Source organism: Rhamphochromis sp. 'chilingali' (assembly GCF_963969265.1).
Source record: "Rhamphochromis sp. 'chilingali' genome assembly, chromosome: 13".
Taxonomy (NCBI): Eukaryota; Metazoa; Chordata; class Actinopteri; order Cichliformes; family Cichlidae; genus Rhamphochromis; species Rhamphochromis sp. 'chilingali'.
This window is the reverse complement of record NC_137940.1, coordinates 33,940,334-33,959,733: the sequence shown is the minus strand read 5'-3', so window position 1 is coordinate 33,959,733 and position 19,400 is coordinate 33,940,334. Positions and strand designations below refer to the sequence as shown.

Below are 19,400 nucleotides of genomic sequence, written 5' to 3'. Positions count from 1 at the left end.
TACTTTGATCTTGCCCTCTAGCCTCCTTCTCCATGGAGGGTACTGCCCCTTGTCGCTGTTCAACTTGTAGCCAAGCATCTCACTGATCACTGCTGCCGTATTGTAGATCAGCTTGTTAGTGTCAGTAATCGTGGTTGTAGGTATTGCCCGTAGTGCTGCATTAACATGCAGCACTAGCAGATGATGTTAATGCATATATATATGCACTAACATCATATATATATATATATATATATATATATATATATATATATATATATATATATATACATATATATATATATATATATATATATATATATATATATATATCCATAGGTCCCTCATCCTACCGACCAATAACCTGCCTCAGTACTACATGGAAGCTCCTGTCAGGCATCATATCGGCTAAGATGAACAGGCACATGGGTCAATACATGAGCGGGACACAGAAAGGAATTGGCAAGAATACCAGAGGTGCAAAACACCAGCTACTGGTAGACAGAACAATCAGCCGAGACTGCAAGACCAGACTGACCAACCTGTGCACTGCCTGGATTGATTACAAGAAGGCCTATGACTCAATGCCCCACAGCTGGATACTGGAATGCCTAGAATTGTACAAGATCAATGGGACCCTAAGAGCCTTCATCAGGAACTCAATGGGGATGTGGCGTACAACACTAGAGGCCAACTCCAAGCCCATAGCACAAGTTACCATCAAGTGCGGGATCTACCAAGGAGATGCTCTGTCCCCACTGCTGTTCTGCATAGGCCTGAACCCCCTCAGTGAGATCATTAACAAGACTGGCTACGGATACCGACTACGGAACGGAGCAGTTGTCAGCCACCTCCTGTACATGGATGACATCAAGCTGTATGCCAAGAGTGAACGAGACATCGATTCACTGATCCACACTACCAGGCTATACAGCAATGACATTGGAATGTCGTTCGGACTGGAGAAGTGTAGTCGGATGGTAACAAAGAGAGGGAAGGTAGTCAGAACTGAGGGGATTGAACTACCAGAAGGCAACATTGCAGACATAGAGGACAGTTACAAGTACCTGGGGATCCCGCAGGCAAATGGGAACCATGAAGAGGCCGCTAGAAAGGCTGCAACCACCAAGTACCTGCAGAGGGTCAGGCAAGTCCTGAGGAGTCAGCTGAATGGTAAGAACAAGATCCGGGCCATCAACACGTACGCCCTGCCCGTGATCAGGTACCCTGCTGGGGTAATAGGCTGGCCAAAGGAGGAGATAGAAGCCACTGACATAAAGACAAGAAAGCTCCTTACAAGATGCTAGCAGGCAAGGCATACATGGAACGCCATAACCAAGTGGCCGGCATAGTGTACAGGAACATCTGTGCCGAGTATAACCTAGAAGTCCCGAGGTCAAAATGGGAGATGCCCCCAAGGGTGGTGGAGAATGACCGAGCTAAGATCCTGTGGGACTTCCAGATACAGACGGACAAAATGGTGGTGGCTAACCAACCGGACATAGTGGTGGTAGACAAACAGAAGAAGACGGCCGTAGTGATCGATGTAGCGGTTCCGAATGACAGCAATATCAGGAAGAAGGAACACGAGAAGCTGGAGAAATACCAAGGGCTCAGAGAAGAGCTCGAGAGGATGTGGAGGGTGAAGGTAACGGTGGTCCCCGTGGTAATCGGAGCACTAGGTGCGGTGACTCCCAAGCTAGGCGAGTGGCTCCAGCAGATCCCGGGAATAACATCGGAGATCTCTGTCCAGAAGAGCGCAGTCCTGGGAACAGCTAAGATACTGCGCAGGACCCTCAAGCTCCCAGGCCTCTGGTAGAGGACCCGAGCTTGAAGGATAAACCGCCCGCAGGGGCGCGCTGGGTGTTTTATATATATATATATATATATAGTGCGGTGACTCCCAAGCTAGGCGAGTGGCTCCAGCAGATCCCGGGAACAACATCGGAGATCTCTGTCCAGAAGAGCGCAGTCCTGGGAACAGCTAAGATACTGCGCAGGACCCTCAAGCTCCCAGGCCTCTGGTAGAGGACCCGAGCTTGAAGGATAAACTGCCCGCAGGGGCGTGCTGGGTGTTTTTATATATATATATATATATATATATATATATATATATATATATATATATATATATATATATATATATATATATATATATATATATATATATATATATATAATTGTAACAGAGGAATTATGACTTGATAATAGTTACACCAAGACTCCAATCACAGTGGAAAAAGCCAGCTTATTAGACTAAATAAACAACCTTTTAGCAAGACCAGAGTCCTAAAAAATGACCATAAACTCTAAAGTTAGTACAGAACGTCCCTTGCTTGGCACAGTATGTGTCTCCTCACATATTTAATAGATAGATACGCAGAGCATATATTCAATTTTCCACACCTGGAACAATCAGTTATCACATAAATTGTGTCCTGCACAACTCAGCGGCATGTTTGCTCCTCTTTGATGCTCTCAGATAACCTTTCTCCAGTAGTTCAACTCAGCAAAAAATATATTTATATATACCGGTAACTTTTCATATAAATAAGTAGCTCAGACTGATTCAAATAGCAACACAAAACAATGCCAGAAAGGAGTCAGTCAAGAGAATATTCAAATATTCGCTCCATCTTTTAGCAGACTCTTTTGCCATTATTATAATTATTCCAAAGCTCGATAGAGTTAAGCTGTAAACCATTTACTACATATTTAATCCTTTATATCATTTTTACTAAATATACCTTTCTGAGGTCACTGCTGATGTAGAAAATGGGAACGGGTGTAAAAGACAGGGAGAAAAGACTCTTGAGAACTACAACAAATGTCTAATTACAGCCAGCAATTATTAATGAGCCAGCTAACTGTTGGCTCATTAGAGGTAATAAAAAAGAGTGACGATGGGGCTAAGAGGACGACTGCAAAGGAGGGGGTAGGCACTATGTTTTACAGCTTTCATCCTCTCCCCGGCCTTGATGAAGAACGCATATTTGGGAATGAAGGAAGCATGATGGATGATACAGCGAGGCTTGGTACCTCACTCTCCATCAGGACAGCCACTCACAGACAGAGTGAAATGTCAGCCAGGTTCGTGATAGTCCGTGATCTATAGACACCAGTGCTGCCGCACTGGACCTCCAGCAAACTGCAATAGATATTCCTGCCCCTCTGACAGGAATAAATCTAACAGTAAGGAGAAATACTTACAAATAAAGTGCAGGGCAGTGCAGGATATATCTTGCTTTGGTTAGTTGAACATCTATTTAACACCCCCTACCATTAGGTCATGTGTGCAACAGTACAGTAGATGTGCTGCGTATTTATAGTATGTAGAATAAAGTAAGTAAGGCACAATAACAATGTTGTGCTCATTTTCATATTTGGGTTTATCTATGTTACTGTGGGACAAAGGAGCAGGCTTAATATGAACAGGTATTATTGTTCACATGCTCAAACTTCCATCTGCCATGTTCAAATGAGGTTCAAGGACAACCAACTGATGTAGTGTCAGATCTAGAGAAATGGCTTTGACTTCCATAGGTGCACTGGTAATTTGCACCAGTTACTCAAGTCATGGCTTGTATCCATCACGAAGGCGACACACATGCATCACGTGCTTGACAAATAGCATACTCACTAAATTAGAATCAAAATTAAGCACAGAAAACGGGTCTGTAGCCTGAGGTTTGTGTTTCAAAAATAGCCTGGCCTCAATGTAGTTTTACAAGAAGCAGAATCTAGCACATTGTCTTCTGGGATGCTTTTGGTTCAGCGTGGCTCAATCTCAAGAAAGAATAGTTTTATTTTGGTTGTAAGTCACCTTGCAGGCAGCAGAGAAAGTAAGTCGAGTTGAACTGGAGGTTTTCTTTGAAACGCAGAATGAGCTTGCATTTTTATTCCTGCTCTATCATGCCTCTGAACTGTCACACTCACTTTTTCTTTGTCTCTTTTTCTTTTGCTTCTTTTTTTTTTTTTACATAACCAGCAACTTTATGGAGTGGTAGTTTTAAATACCATAAGCTCATCTAATAGATAACCTTTCTAATTACTATGAATCTGATCCAGCCAGAAAAACACTAGCTGCCTTATTTTGTTTTATCTTTCTATATCTATAATAAACCCTAACCAAGGTTTCTGCATTGCTTAGCCTTCATTATGTCTAATAGCTGTTATATTTTATAGATGAATTAAACTTTTAAATTGTGGCTTTAGCGTATGGAGAAATGTAAAATATCGTGTATGTTTTCAGATAATTTGTCATGCTCCAGTAGTATTATAGTATATTAAAACTTATGTCAGAATCCAATTCCATTAGTAGAAAGAAAGCACAACTTGTAAAGGACCACAGAGCAATTACTCAAATGCAACATGATATGGCCATAGCTCCAGTCATGCTCCCCCAGCAAAAGCAATCCATTTACACCAATATGTACCATGTATAGAAGCTATGAGTCTGCCTCAAAGGGGCGGCAGACATCGTGTCCTATTTATTCATCTAGAAATGAGTAGGTGTTGAAATATTGTGTCTTTTCTCAAACAATAAGCTTCAAAACAATGTGGAAAAAACAGGAAGTCTTGGTCCACTGAACTAAGGCGCAACAGAACAAGGAATTTAAGACGTTGCCATGAGGAGAAAAAGGTATGGCCAAAGGAGGACAATGAGTAGAAGCTTCTGACCAACTCTTCTAGTATGAGCCCAATCGACTGAGTTACTTTTGGTGGCTTTAATAGGTTACTAAAAAGAAAAGCCTTTTTAAAACTGCTGTAGTAACATGCAGAACACTTGTTTCTCTTCTTCTAAAATTGCATCAGTGGTCTTAGAACATAATTTGTGACCCCTGTTGAGGTGTCTTAGCAAGTTACTGTAGGAGTTACTGTGGTAGAGCACTATCAGAAGTTCTCATAGGATTTTCTGCTTGCAAATTAGTGAAATAAAGGTGTATTTCTGAACAGCGTGGCATTGAAAATAATAGGGTTCAGTATAACAGACTTCCAATGTAGGGATCCCTTAATAATAAGAAGTATAAAAGCTATCATTTATATTTAAAAATGTAAATATTGGTATATGTAATGATAGACAGTATAATATACATAATAGCACCATAACCAATAGCACCAATAGTTATCCCGCTGGCACTCAAACAGTGCAGTATTGCACCTACCATAATACTACCTACTACGCAAGTGAATAAGGAAGAATAAGAATAACTAGCAGGGGTTGACAAAGTTTTTGTCAAAGAAAAAAATAATGGATATTTATGAGAAGTCTAGAAAGATCATTGTAAACCTAAGTGCTTGGTTATTCTTAACCTTACTATAAAACATGCCCTGAGAGTAATTTTTTACATGTAATTTCACCTTTTTTGACACTTTTTTTCTCACCTTTTGCTCTAATGTGCTACTTTGTATGTATGCACACAAGCATTTATAGACGCACAGATGAACATGTAAAATGTTTCATCTCCCTCCCCGTCATGCATTCAAATATTTCTGGGTTCAAACACGCACTCATGCTGAGAGAGATTAATGTTAAAGATCCATTTCACCGCAATTAACAGCTGACGAGAGCAAACTGGATCATAAAGTCTATACTACTGCCTGCTGATTAATAGGCCTTTGACTGCGGGATGACTGAAACATTGTGGGAGGTGGTTCAAGGGTAATAGGATCAACAAAGCCTGAGAGGTAAGTGACTCCAAGTAGCTTATGATATATCTCATGTCAAATCCACTTCAAAGTCACATACGATTTATACTTTCTTTTCACATCAACCCCACGCTCGCTGTAGAACATTACGAATAACGTTACACCGATCGAAAGAACATGTAGCTTGTCCATCACACTATATGGCTTGCCGGTGTTTAAAAGCATATACTTTGATGTGCAGTCATCTTCCCATGGGGATTTTAATAGGAAACATCTGTCTTTTAAGCATAAGACGATTAGCACAGTGTCAACTATCTCCTCCAAAAGCCCTTGGATTTGAAGAAATTAACCAGGCATTGACATGGTAAGAGTGGATATTAAAACATAAAATACATAAAATCTTCATAATCAATTCTGGAAAAACAGACAGTCAATCTTGTTGCAAGATTTAAAAAAATTAAAAAATAAATGTTTTGGTTACATTTTTGATGACATTAAGCTGCCTGTGAAGCTTGTAATTGATTAATTTTCTGGAAGTGGCCGATTGCAGCCTTTTTGTTTTATTAACCAGTTCAGAATGTGATATAATAAAATTACTCCTTAGCCTAAAAAAGAAATTCAAACAGTTGCTGCTTTCAAATGACATGGCAAGTTCATTAATGCACTGCAGAAGTCTGTAGCAGCTGTTTGACTGCTCTTGGCTCCAAGCGGAGCATTTGTTGCTTTTTGATGAAAAAACATATATAGCTATGAATGGGTGAACAGAAAGATGCCACTCGTGTTAATGGATCGATGCACTTAATTAAAGTGGGCAATTGCTCTTCAAAAGCACACCATGTGGTGCACAGAGAGCAAAGGGAGAGAAAAATAAGTAGCATGTAAAACACTTTGCAAAAGCCATAAATGTGTCCTTGAGAGGTCCAGTGGTATTTGTGGCCTTAGATGCTCAATACAAAAAAATTAGAAATTGCTTGCTGCCAACAGAGCACTGTCATCTAGTGAGTTGGATAGAAGGAGGTAATCTCAGTGTGAGACCTGCAGCTGAGTGCAAGAGAAAGAGCGAATCCATGCTGTTGGCCCATGAAGCCAAGTATCATTGTCTGGAGCATAGTAGTTATAGATCTCCTGTAGTCAGTCGGTTTAATCTGACGAGAAAACAATAATTAAAACATTCAAAAGCTGTAAACTAGCATCAGTATTTGACATAATCAATTATTTAAACCCACTAAGTTTGTCATTTCTTGTTGTCCAATAGTATTATATAATGGCATGCAGTGCACCTGCCTTCTAGGTAGCAGTGGCAGCAGTCATCCAATAACTAACTGCACTAACTAATGTCTGAGTTCATGGTTGACTAAGTGCAAATGGCAATCTCACATTCTATATTACACATTACTATAAGTTAGTATGAGGTCATCGGGTCTTGGGTCAGTGTTAAGTAAACTCTACCTCAAACTACATAGAGGTAAAGAGCAAAGTAGACAAAGTATTGAGCGGTTCAAACACTATATCACTAAATTCAAAGTTAAAATTTGAGAAGTTGTGTAACTGGATGTGAGTACCATATAATCATATCACCACTAAGCCTTCACAGGTTGTGACAAGACTCTTTATTAATTACTGCACTGAAATAGTCCTTGAACCAAGCCTTTCCGCCAAGAACACAGTCTCTGGCAGAGCAAATATGGAGGGCAGCATCTTCCTGTGCCTTCTGCCAACCAGATCAGATCCCAGATGGGCATCAAAACCTATCGTACTGTAGTTTATTAATGCACATTTACAGCCTTCACTGTTGTTAGAGGAGGAAAGGTAGCAGAGGGAGAGGGGGCGGAGAAGGAAAGTGGAGGAGTAAAGCCATTTGCACAGTTTTAAAGAACAAGAGTACGAGGTGGAGAAGAGAAAATCAGGGTGACCTTATTAGTGTGAGTCTATTTACTGAATTTCTGCAGCAAACATGCTGAAGAGTCTTCAAGTCTTTTATGACAGATCAGTATTTTTTAAAAATAACAGCTCCAGGGATGGAAATGAGAAATGTTAGATTTAAAGTTGAAGTGGTCAAGAAAAATGCCTCTCTCCATATCGCTTTGCAGAGATTTGGAAGAGAAAGAAGTCACTGAATACTTTATAGGACCTATATTTTTTAAAGACTAAAAATATGTAAACTATGTAAATATAAAACTCAACAAACTTAGATAAATATTTTAATTTGTGTTTATTAATTTAAAAATAAAGTACTGTTAAATTATCACAGCTGTGGCAACCAAACACTTTAATTAACAAACACCTCAGACACTACAGAATTAAATGTTAAAAGAGTAGTGAAACACACTTGTTTTACAGGGTTTTTTGTTTGGTTTTTGTTGGGGGGGTTTTCCAGCCAAGTGTTGTTCACTCTGCAAAAGTGAACATTACAAAAAAATTACAGAAAATGTGTTTTTGTTAACCTCATTGTGTTGTGACTGTGTTGTTAAGAGCTGCAATAAACACTGTTCCATATGTCTTCTTTGATTAATATGCTCTATAAAAGTCCTGCAGTGTGTGTTAATAATGTGTGGGTATTGAGGGGGAGTTTATGAGGAAATGAAATTCAAATAAAAAGTTATGAGCCTCTGGTGAGACCTGGAGATTTATACTGCAATCCATGGTTTTTAAAGCCACGTCTGGTATTATTCCTTGTAGGAGCTTTAATTATATATTCACGATAGTTTTTTAAGTAAACATGCTGTAGATATGAATATGAAGGATAAATAAAACTGGGTAAAATTTGGAGAACATGTGAAGCGGGACAACTTCTACCAAATTAATTTTTTTAAAAGCACGGGGATCAGTTAATAGCTTCTTTTAGGACAATATCAGGTAATATAGCTAACCCTTTCTGCTATATTAACATGTAATTAACATACTGTCAAATTCTAAATTGACCCAAGAGTCCCAGCTTGCTTGCCCTTGATGTAGGATTACATAAAGGATCCAAAATCCAGACATTCAGAGAGAAGAGATTTAGGAACAGCTAATCCCAAAATCTGAATCATGAAATATATGTGATTGATTTTTGGTGCCTCTGATTCCTCATGGTGTATTTTGGAAGGTTCAGAGGTAGTTTTTTTTAACTGTATCATTTTAAAAAAAAGATATTTGTTATGTTTTATGAAAAAAACTAAAGCAGTAGACTGCCAAAAAAAAGGGCAAAACAAAGTTCTGTCTCAACTGTCTGATGATCTGAACTGGAACAAATCAGGTTATTCCAGAACAGTATGGTGCAAGAGTAACAGGAGGCCTTAAAATAAGGGAAACTTGATCTTCTATTGGCTTGTATGCTTTGCATTAGTATTTACTCAGTGTCAGTAATTTTCAGATATTTGATATTGTTTTACCCCTAACACTGATCAGCAAAACCAATTTCTATTTTTTTTTTTTTTGATGAAGATGGTAATTTTTTCAAAATTTATTATAATATAGAAAATAGATAAAGACTATATGTAATAGATACAGTTATGCTTACCAAGATTGTAAATGTAAAAGGTAAATGTAGAGAATATAATGTACCACTTTGGAAAGTTTGTCCTAGAAATTAGATTATGTATTTGCAGATCCATTAATTTCTCATTGTATTATTAGAATATGAATTGAACTACATATTCCAGTTCTTGTCATGTGACAATTGACAAATCCTGTTCATTCGCAGCTGTTACACACCCTCAACCTTTCCTACTACATAAGCCAACATCACAGCTGCTGAACCATCATGTGCTCAACATACTCTCCCAAACACACCCAGCTACATTCTCAAATGTTCAACCAGTAGAAAATGGCACATGGGGACATTTAAAGTGGTGTTGGTAGCAGTCATCAGTCATAGTATTGCCAAAATAGTTCATATGATGTTCAGCACATCCCTAGATGCCATATTCACACAGAAAAAGAATGTTTCTTTTCTGGTGCTTTGCTCCTGTATAACAGTGTCTGCATTTGTGAAATCACAATTATTTGAATTTTTGTCTGTTGTTTTGACACTTTAATAACTGTTTAAAGTAAAACACAGATCCACCTTTTCTTTCCTCTTTTCATCTGTTTTATACCAAGTCTTAGTCCCCAGCATAATACGTCAGTGGGAAATGGTGACTGCCTCACTTTGTCTCCCTGTCTAAATCCTACACAAGCTCTGACGATGGTCTGCCAGCACAGTGAAAAAAAACCTACCTCTTCTGAGGCCTCTGTCACTTTGAAGAAATCAAACTGGAGCTGTAGCACGTAACACCCACGTCACAGCACGACAGCGCCGACAACAATTTCATTCCGGCTGTTTATGGTGAGCTCATTGTCTCTGGTCATCTTGGCTCTCGTGTTTCTCACAGCTGACTGACTCAAATGTGATTGTGTACGTTGAACAAGCCTGCATACCGCAGTTTGCATGGGAGGGAGTATCTGGGAAGTCCATCTGCCCAAAGGGCCTAGGGGCATGTGAAGACTATGCTTGTGTGTGTATTTTTATATTCATGTTTTACCTTTATGAGCCAGGACAGTTACGGAAAGTGAGGACATTCCTGCTATTCCTCTGTTTGAACTATCAAAAGCCCATTTCACAGATAAGTCAGAGTTAGGGCTTTACACATAATACGTTTATGTGTGATAATAAAATGTGCTATATAAGCAAAACTGCCACTGCTAATTGGAGGGCATTTTAACCCATTGTTAGATCGTTGCTAAATAAGAACCTACAGGGGTCTAATATTTACTTGGATGCCAAATCCTTGTGGTGTAGGACTTTACAAGAGAACACATACATCATACTAAGATGTATATATAGTTCCAAGACATAATCGAGACTCGACAATAGCTAAAATTATTAGCCACCATTTCTTACTGACATCTACTGATATCTTATGCTGGGTACTAAGGCTTGGTACACAGATGGAAAGTATCTAAGTATTTTTTTGAAAGTGACTTTCTATTGGCTGCTAGGGCTTTTTATGTGTTTGTTTGGCGACCGCCTTTCAAAGACCCTCAAAATTCAAGTTGTTCTTTATCTGTGGTGCTCTCTTCATGTTTTTTGATCTTATCATTTGAAGTTATCATATGGTAGTTGATATTGAATATATTTTTCATAAAGTCCCCCGCCAAGAATTTTTTAAAGTGCCCATCTTTTTACAGTTTCAAGGACAACTTCCAAGATGTTTCCGTGAAACGGGCTACCTGGTGCATTAAGTTACTGTAGTTTTATGTCACAGCTTGAAAACCTTGTTTTGCATAAAGCTAAATAAAGTTGACTATTTATGGTTCAAATATTTTGCCAGTTTAACTACAGAGAGAACCTTTTGGGTGGGTTTCCAAGCAGGTGTGGCAATGTCTCTCTAATTTATCAGCATATCTTGTGTTACAAGGAGGGTGGTTGAATCTAAAACTTTAAAAGAAAGCAAATGTTTGAAATGAAAGACAGTGTGATAAATAAACTATGTCTACAAAGTGCTGCAGCTGAGTGCAGTTCTGGTTCTGACTTCTTACCAGGTTGACATTCTGAGTCTGTGCGTGTGTTTTTGTGTGCGTGTTTGGAAAGGATAGGATGGGCATCAGATGACGCAACAGTACCAGCATTTTATGACTACACAGAAGCCATTACAAAGTTGAAGAGTACAGCGGAGAGAGAGGGAGAGAAAGAGGGATGAGTGTAGGATTTAGCTTCACACCAAGACATAAATTATGCATTCGGGCCATCCAGACATGTAGTTGTGTATCTTTTATGAATGCCTTACAGAGGCAAAGCAAGTTTAGCTAACATTTCAGTGCTACACATTAAGTGAGAGAGAGAGTGAGCGAGAGTGGTAGATGTAAAAGGGGCATTGGGGGGGGGGGTATTTTAGCAGTAACGTCTGACACAACCTATGATAAAAGCTGTCATCCGAGAGCAGTGCAGCAAAAAAGGTTCATTCCATCCGTCTTATGTGGGCACTGCACTTGAAGGATTTAAAAAAGTGATACATGGAGTAGAGTTCTCCCACTCTCGCAGTTTGATCCCAAGTGAGCATTTTATAGGAATTGCATCCAGTCATAAACAAACAGGGCAAATGGCACCATCTGTGCAAACTGGATGAGGGGGTTATCATTTTTAAGTCCTGCAGATAGTGACCATTAAAAAACAGGACCACTATAAAAGACCACACTTTTTCATCAAGTGTCATCTCCTTTGATCTTAAAGAAAAGATACATGTGTGTCAGCATGTAACCAACTATAAGTCCAGGTGTAGTTGTACTGCCAGTAGTAGTAAATATAAGTGGAAAAACTGTGCACATGTGCGCGTCCAATGCTGAGTGAAGCTCCAGGCTAGGTTTACTATCTAGTGTTTACAGAGAGCCTGATCAGAGGGATTACAATTACACAGGAACTGCTTAAGACAGCTGCTTTACTCAGTGTTATCAAGCCACCCACACTCACCATACGCTGACACCTAACAACACGCACAAGTGGTAAATGGAAATCTACACCCTTCCTGGTATTTACGAGCACTTAAAACAGTAACAGGTGACGATCTGGGGTGCTGGTAGATTTATTGACAACATTTCTCCAGGGATTACTGGCATCCGGACATATCAAACAACAGGCAAGTAACATAGCATCAGAAAATACCTTTGTTTTTCAGTCTGTATGTCATACTGCAATTTCTTGTAACTATTCAATTTTAAGGCACTAATAGTGAGCATCATTCACAAGTATGTATGAATAGTGTAGACTTAAACAGAGACAAAAGACATGGGTTTTGCCAGTTTGACAGTGTTTACTGGGATTGGAAATGAAGACAGAAATAGCTTAAGCCAAATCAGATCAGTTCTCATACTTATTTATTTATTTATTTATTTTACAGAAACATTTTTTACAGTCACTCCAACTTGTTATATATTTGAACAATGAGAGACATCTGTCTTAATCTTGCTCATCATTTGCCCTAGGCTAGGTAGCCTACCTAAACACTCTCAAAACACTCGCTTACTGAAATACATCAATTCAGCCCAAAAATCAAATAACTTTTTTTTTGTTGCTCTATTTAAAATGTGACAATTTGGTTTCTAACAAATGTGGTTCAGCTCAACACCTCCCAAGAAAATCAAATACACTAGATTTAGTCTGATCTGCCTCAAAATAAGCTTTTCTCCAGTGTGACAGAATGAAATAAAACTACATCATAGCAGTTATCCAGCAACTATTTTTAACACAACACAAAAAGCTGCCAGATTATTTAGTGATATCATGTGAGACTAAATGTCAGCTCCAGGGAGGGGAAAGAAAGCACCAGTTGTTGGTCATCTCCATGATGTTAAAGTGCTTCTGTAACTGAAAACCACTGGTTAGCCTGCCACACTTTTCCAGAACATTCTACACTGCAGGGTTTGAGGAATAACTGGTGAGCCTCACTAAAATGCTCCAGCTTCATTTTTTATATGCTTTCATTCATTTCATTCAGACATTCACCCACTGATAGATTCCTGTTGCCTGAATGGATTGCTGAAAATAAAGTACCTGGCCCATGCCTGCATCCTCTTCCTCCTGTAAAGAGAGATTACTGTGTTCTTCCCTCATTAATGGTGCCACAGCTGTTTGAGTTTTGTGTATTTAAACAGCCAGCACTGATGAGCAGGCACCAAGGCCACAAAACAGTAAACCTGCTTACAGCATTGCAGATAATTGCTATGACAACATCCACAGTGGATAAGACATAGAGCGGCTGGAATAGAAACAAAGCAAATGTTTGCAATGTTCGATCAAATGAGGCAGTTTTTCCCATGAGATATGGGCTACAGTATGGTCGATACTTGTTTAATGAGGAACTATTGTATCAATTAGGCACTAATTACTCCATTATAGCTCTTGTGACTTTATAGTTGGGTAGTTTGTTAGTGGGATTCATCCAACAATTAATGCCATGGTGCCATGATTCAAATGCTGCTGACACTGTTCACAAGAGCAAAGTGTATATGTTCTTGTCTGTGCTGTTAACTTCACTTTTGTACACTGAACTTAAGTACAAGGCATGTTTGTCAGCTACATCAGCTATACTGTTATAATAATTATGCGATTGCCATATTTATACAGCAGAGGCTGTTTGCAGCAGTGATGGTATACTTTGATTTAATTTCTTATTTTAGTTACAATATGCTGTATTTTTATATTTTAATTATTTAAATGTCATTTGTATTAAACCTATCCCTAAAATGTTGCCCAGAAGTGCAGCTTTCCTATTTAAAAAAAAAAAAGAAATGCATTTTTCTTTAAAATGATGCCTCTGATCATATATCATAATTGTCATGTGATGACAATTATGAGCATTCTTGACAGTTTCATAGGTCAGTTTGTACTAACAGTGCTGCCCTTTAGTCCTAACAGAAAGCCAAGTAAAACACTAGAAACAAATGCCACACCACTGCACTAGACCAATGAAAATGGCACTGAGAAAGATTCTTGATGCAGCATCCCTTCCCTCATGTTATTATAGTTGTATTGCCACAGCTACAGGCAAGATGTCATATTCAGCTGAGATGAAGAGATACTAAGAATAAACCCAGTATGCTCGGTGCTTGATAATAATATTAAAATCAAAAACACACGCACACGCATCAGGAGTGCAGGATTTGAAATTACGCACCACGGCAAACTATCACAGTGATCAGTAAAGCTACAGATTTTGTTTTGAATCACACCCAAAATTTGACTGCATCCATGACAATTTACGCAGATCATTGAAAGTCATTATCAGCTCCAGCTCCTGCGCTATCAGTGTCTGTCTTTCTAAAGACATCGAGCTCAGTCTTCATGGTAGCATACAAAGGTATTGTAAAATAAATGGTTTAGATTTTCTTTATTATGCTGTGTAACTGCTAATAAGGATGGTTTTCAAAGCAGTAACCAAATAATGTAAATTATGTATTTTGAGGAAATGATTTTGATTCTTTGAGTAAAAAAATGAAAAAAGTGCCAGTCACACCTAATTTATCTGAAATATACTTAATGAGGCTCTACATGTGCTTATACTGCATTTCTATTATAGCTGCAATGATAGAGCTATACATTTTTTTTGTTATTGGGTATACTTGTGTTGTTTTTGTACAATAGTAAATTAAATATTTGTAAGTTTTAGGCTGTTATTAGGACACAAGAAGACATTTGATGGCATTTTATACTCTACAATATTATGATTGTTCTATTTTCAGCCTTATGTTCATTTCTCTGTGCTTCAAAGCCTCTCTAAGACAACCATAATCCTACATATTTATGCAGCCTGTATTCCTGATAACAAGTCAACCAAAAATGCAAGATCAGTGGCGCACTTCTTCTATATATTAATAATACAGCCAACAATTAAGAGCATAATTTCTCTGTAATTTAATTAAATTTCAATGCATTATAATTTATATTAGAATGTAATTGTATTTGCCTAAAAGCTACATGTAGTGTGCCTACCTACTTCATGGTAGGGACTTCATGTTCTGCTTTACCAACTTACAAAAAAATAAATACTATCAAAATTTGCAGGCCTTATAATAGTACAGGTAACATTATAATGATAGAGCTAAAGTTAAGCAACTGGCACACACCCCAAACACCCCAGTGCACTCACAGTGTGACATAGGGAAATATTGTTTGTTTTTCCACAAAATTACCAAGAAAGTACACAGTAATTAAAATTACTTCCTGTAAAATACCATGAATTTAGGCACTACTTTAAATGAGTTTTGGACTTATTTTTTCTTCTTTCCTATAAAATACATGAAGTTATGCCCTACTTATACATGTAAAATTACTTACGCACTAACTAAAATTCTCCATGCAATTCTTAAAGTTATTTACATAATAATTTGTGTTTCTTTTCCTGTAAAATAATGGAAGTTATGAACTACCTAAAATTACTTATTAATGATTTCTTTGTTTCCTGTCTAAACCTGGCGTGTTGACCCTGATGAAGGCCACAGGCTGAAACGCGTTGGTCAATTATTAAAGTTGTTCATCTTCCCTCAAGTGTTGCTGGAGTTCCTGCATTGTAAACCTGGCGTGTTACCCAATTGTTATAGTGTACCTGTTTTTCAGTATTTGCAGGAAAATGTGATATAATATAAATATAATAGCATTTAATTACAGGAGGATTACACCCTTAGTCATTAGTTGTATTATAAAGTATCACTATTTTTTTTTTCATTATGATACATAAGATATTTGGAAACTTTAGACTTCAGCAATGCCGCAGAAAATAAGTTTAAATCCCTTTAGACACATTACATACAGTTAGACCCAAACAGAACAGCATTTTAGATGCTTTCTGATTCCACAACTTATCAACAGGATTTTTAAACAAGGGTAAAAAGACCAGGTGCTCTTTTTAAATACAATAGCTCTCTGCCAGCAATCTGGAGTCATGGATCTGTCAGATTGTTTTGAGTACAGGTTTTCATTAAACTGTTGTATGCTGCTGTTTCCTATCTGATGTTGATAAGGGCTCTGACATAAAGTCACAGCCCTTTTTAATGTCAGAGCAGCAGACCTAATCCAGCAAACATGAACATGCTACCACTGGCATCAGTACTGAGGCGCTTACAACAGTACACATCATTCTCACAGACTTACAACTGATGCTTTCCCCACAGTCTATCAGGTCTAAATCTAATGCAGACTGGATATGCCTTTGTCCTTCATGTGACCTAACCACAAACACTCCATTATGGCTTGACACTATAAATCCCAGAGGGACTCTGGTTCAGTACATAAAGCACCTTTGCTCCAGCACAATTCCCTTAATTGAACTTTTTCATGTTACTCTGATTACCATGGTATGTCAAAAAGCTATTAGGGTAAAGTAGCCATTGCACACACTCAGCTTTTACTGTACTTCTAATTCTATCTAGTATGAACTGTCAGTCGCTGTGTCTTTAAACTGTAAAAGAAAATGCATGTATGACATGTAGCATATAGCACAGTAAAATTTGGCAGCAAAGTTGAGTGATAATGGTTAGGAACTCCAATCACTAAAGTGAGCAGCAGTGCTTTTCCGTGACCTTTCTTGCTGCTAGCTTGATTTTCACCAGCCACAGAGGATTGTGTATAAAAGGGAAGAAATGATGAAAGATCTCTTTCAGGGTAGAGGCGATCTAATTTGAAAGAGGCCGACAGATGCAGAGTAGTATAGCCACAGACTATACGCATACTACAGTTTAAGACACAACAACCGGCTAATATGTATATGGACTATAAAAAGACACACAGATTGCTCTTATGGGAAAAACGTTTGACGGTTATACAATAATCTGGAAGGTGATCATTGTATAATAATGTTCAATAGTCACCTTACTTTTCAATTTAAATACCAACAGTAGATTCAGATTTTAAGAGCATGCTTAAATTTTTCGTAAGCAGATGATTGTTGGTAATAAAAAAACGAAAGAAATATAGAATAGCAGCGTCTGTGAACCCGATGACCTGACTACCTTCTTGAAAATTTATAGAACGCACTTCTGCACCTCTCCACCTGTCACACGTCGGTACCTTCAGAGCTCATCCACAAATACTAACACTTCAAATACTTTAGCAGTAATCAGCACCACATCCACAATCATTCTCTTCATTCTTGGCCTGCCTTCAGCCTACTCAGTGACCTGCCCCCTGACCTCTGCCATAAACAGGTGTGATGACAGGCTGTAGGAGCAAAGCTGTGAACGTGGCACAAAGTTAAACGCATGACGACAGCTTAGCAACCAGTGAGTGTTTTAAAATAACTCGTGTTTTTGGCCCAGCAAAATAACTTGATAATACTTTAACCAAAAATACTGTGGACTGTTGCACTTAGACTTTTAAGAGAAACATTTAGGAAAATGCTGATTACTGCAGTTTGAAACCTGACTTTATTTTAATCACCGTCACTGATGAGTATTTCGAAATACCTCAATGATGTCATACTTTGAGACCAGCATATGTGTCACATGTGGTCAAACATTTGTAGATCCTTTAATGGATTCCGATCTGCAACATTAATAATTGCAAATGCCTCGCCAAACTTAAACTTCTCTGCGAGAAGTGTAACTTCTGCAGGACACGAGTGAGTAATAGGTTTTACTGCTGTGCCAACTGGGGTCCTAAAAGTCATAATCATTTTATTATTATTAATGGAAACACTTTATTTGAATACAACATTTGGCTCTTACAGCGTAGTAAAAAGCAACTTTACATTTTTAAACGTATTCCAGTGTAACTGTAGATATAACTTTTAGGGCAAATAAAATATTAATTTTCTCTATCTTTGGCAACAACTGTAAACAGTGAACACACACAGCTCCAAGTGTCCAAAGGATCAGGGGAATACAGTCCAGAGCAGCCCAGTTTCACAGTATTTTTTTTTAACTGGTCCCATTGTATTTACTGGTATGAATGAGAATACACACACTGCAGCATATACTGCATGTGTTTGACACAGAGACAGTGGATGCCAATCACCTATTTACAGACAAGCGTGCTGTGTTACCATACTTAGAAAACACATAGAGGAGCCTATAGCCTATATTATGACCTAGATGGGAGAAAGAGGGGCAGTGAGAAGACTTAAACACTCTTCTCTGTCTGCTGTCTCAGTGGAAGTGTAGAATTTTCCTTCTCCGACACACTTAGCAACTTAATGAGGGCTTGTAGATATTGTGCTGTGGAAAAAGTATTTACCCCCTTCCCAATTTTGTACTTTTTTTGCATATTTGTTACATGTACATGTTTCATACTCAAACAAATTTTATTACTAGACACAGATAATCCAAGTAAATACAATGTGCAGGTTTTAAATTATGATTTCATTTATTAAGAGGAAAAAAAACTGGCTAAACCTACCTGGCCCTGTGTGACCCTGCCCCTCATTGTTAAGTCAATAATCACCTCATCGAGAAATTGCTTAAATAGAACCTGAATGACAAAGTGAAAGCTCTCAAAAAGCAACAAATCATGCCACGAGAAATAAAGTCGGTGACATCTATCAGTCAGGAAAGGGTTACAAATCTATTTCTACAGCTTTGGGACTACAGCAAACCATCAAGAGAGCTATTTTACACAAATGGATAAAACTTGGAACAGTGGTTAACCTTCCCAGGAGTGGTCAGCCTACTAAATGTTCTCCAAGAGCACTGACAAGTCATCCGGGAGATCGCAAAGATCCCACAACATCTAAAGAAATGCAATCCTCACGTGTTTCAATTAAGCTTCGTGCTCATGACTCAACATAACAAACAGACAAAAATGGCATCCACAGGAAAGTTTCAAGGTAAAGACCATTGATGATCAACAAAATAAACATTGAAGTTTTTGAAAGGTTTACATCCTATTACATCTGGAGTAAAGCTAATACAGCATTTTAAAAAAGAGAGCATCATACCAACAGTCAAACATAGTAGTGCTGCTTTGATGGTCCAGGGCTGCTTTACACTTGAGTTTCAGTTTGTGTTTTTGTATGTGTTTCCTTATACACGTGTGAGAAACAGAGTGGCACGTTCATCCCCCTTCAGCTGTCATCGCCACCATGACTACCTTACCAGTCACACAAGCCACAGGCCAAAAGCCTACTCATTAAAGTTAACTGGCTAACACGTGAGCCAGTGATTTAACAAAATGAAGGGCTGGTTGCTGCACTCAGCTCTTTTATGAAATGGGCTGAGCTGTACAAATTTCTGAGTAGCGGGGGTGATAACTGTCATAAAACGTAAAGGCAAAGTCCTCTGGAAGAACTTTTGCTTTGTAAAGTTAAAATGACCAGTGTGAGCTT

General features: G+C 38.3%; 1 protein-coding gene across 5 annotated transcripts in view; it reads right to left on the bottom strand.

The window, feature by feature from the left end:
- fgf13a (fibroblast growth factor 13a) overlaps positions 1-19,400 on the bottom strand; it is a 104,639-nt gene that overhangs the window by 53,945 nt on the left and 31,294 nt on the right. Inside the window, exon 1 of one of the 5 annotated variants that reach the window (XM_080900328.1) lies at positions 9,829-9,982. The exons of the other annotated variants lie outside the window; for them this stretch is intronic. The gene's annotated coding sequence lies outside the window, so the exon portion shown is untranslated. Of the gene's footprint in view, positions 1-9,828; positions 9,983-19,400 lie in introns of those variants that run through there. 5 annotated transcript variants of the gene reach the window in all.